This window comes from Triticum aestivum, chromosome 3D (assembly GCF_018294505.1).
Source record: "Triticum aestivum cultivar Chinese Spring chromosome 3D, IWGSC CS RefSeq v2.1, whole genome shotgun sequence".
Taxonomy (NCBI): Eukaryota; Viridiplantae; Streptophyta; class Magnoliopsida; order Poales; family Poaceae; genus Triticum; species Triticum aestivum.
The window spans coordinates 85,789,209-85,791,142 of NC_057802.1; the positions used below are offsets into that span (position 1 = coordinate 85,789,209).

General features: G+C 59.7%; 1 pseudogene; it reads right to left on the minus strand.

Annotated features, from left to right (window-relative positions):
* Nucleotides 1–290: 290 nt before the first annotated feature.
* Nucleotides 291–1,552, minus strand: LOC123076172 (uncharacterized; annotated as a pseudogene).
* Between the last annotated feature and the right edge of the window lie 382 nt (nucleotides 1,553–1,934).

Genomic DNA, 1,934 nt, shown 5'->3' on the forward strand with positions numbered 1-1,934 from the left:
CCGGCTATGTTCCTCTTGCGCGCTCTGGGCTTCTATGCGTCGATTAGGTAGTAGGAGTCGTTGCCCAGGGCCTTGCTGACAATGAAGGGGCCCTCCCAAGGAGTCGAGAACTTGTGCTGGCCGGCTGTTCGCTGGATCAGTCAGAGCACAAGGTCACCCGCGCGGAAAGTACGCGGCTTGATCTTCTTGTTGTGGTAGCGGGGCAAGTTTTGCTGGTAGATGGCGGACCGGCTGAGTGCTAGCAGCCGGGCCTCTTCAAGAAGATCGACGCCGTCTTCGCACGCCTCCTTTCATTGCACCTCCATGTACAAGGTGACGCGAGGCGAGTCAAACTCAATATCCATTGGGATGATGGCCTCGGCCCCGTATACGACGAAGAAGGGTGTGAAGCCGGTTGATCTGTCTGGCATGGTCTGACGACTCGAGAGGACGGCTAGTAGCTCCTCGAGGCAGCAGCCGAATGAGCGCTCCAGCGGCTCGACTAGCCGTGGCTTGATGACGGATAGAATGAGGCCGTTATTCCGCTCCACCTGGTCGTTTGACTGCGGGTGGGCAATCGACACAAGGTCTAGTCAGATACCCTGTGTTGCGCAGAAACAAGCCAAGGCGCCTTTGGCGAAGTTCGTGCCATTATCGGTGATGATGTTGTGTGGGATGCCGTATTGAATGGTGATGTCCGCGATGAATGTGACAGCTGTGGGGCCGTTCAGCTTCTTGATTGGCCTCGCCTCGGTCCACTTTGTGAACTTGTCCACGACAACCAGCGGATGGGTCATGCCGCCACGTGCTGCCTTGAATGGGCCCACCATGTCCAATCCCCATACGGCGAACGGCCCGGTGATGGGGATGGTCTTGAGTGCTGCTTGGAGCTGAAACGCTGGCACCCCTTGCACTTCCGGACCAACTCCTTGGCGTCGTACAGAGCAGTAGGCCAGAAAAAACCATGGCGGAAAGCTTTGGCGACGAGGGCTCTGGAGGCGGCATGGTGGCCACATTCACCTTGATGGATATCTCTGAGGGTAGCGATGCCCTTCTCCGGCTCAACGCAGCGCTGGAAGATGCCGGTAATGCTGCGCCTGACGAGCTCTCTATTGACGATCGTGTAAGCAGCCGCCCGGTGTTGCACCTGTCGGGCCAAGACCTCGTCAGTTGGGAGCTCACGGCTCACCACGAAGTTGAGGATGGGTTGTGCCCAAGACGGGGCTTCTACTACCGTCATGACAGCAACCGGCGTTAGGGTGACCGGGTTGGGAGGCGGCGGGTTGGAGCCGGCCGCTCCTTGGTGCATCGTGGAAGTCCCCAGGACGGCTACAGCGGTCCCCGGGCCGGGTTCTGGAGTCCCCGGGCCCGGTTTGGGTGCTGCAGCCCCCGGGCCACCTGTAGAAGTCCTCGGGCCGCCTGCTGAAGTCCTCGAGTAGGATCCGGCAGCTCCAGGGTCAGCCGGCACAAAGATGGATTCTGTTTCTAGCGAAGGTTGGATAGACGGCTTGCGCACGCACTCGAGGGAGACGCCGGCTGGAATGGCCTGACGGGTAGAGCCAATCCATGCCATGGCATCGGCTGCTTCGTTGTCGGCCCGTGGCACATGAATGAACTCGCACCCATCGAAGTGTCCGCTGATCTGTTGGACAAGGAAGTGGTACCTAGCCATGTTGGCGTCCTTGGCGTCCCAGTTGCCAGAGGACTGTGGACCACAAGGTCCGTGTCGCCGTATCACAAGATGCGGCGGATGCCGATCTCCTTGGCCAGTCGGAGCCCGTGGATGAGCGCCTCGTACTTGGCCACGTTGTTGGAGGCGGTGAAGTGGATCTGCAGCGTGTACTTCAGCTTGTCGCCTTTTGGAGAGGTGAGGACGATGCCGGCTCCCAAACCGGTGTGCATCTTTGAACCGTCGAAGTGGATCCGCCAATGCGTGGAATCCGGCACTGGCGGCA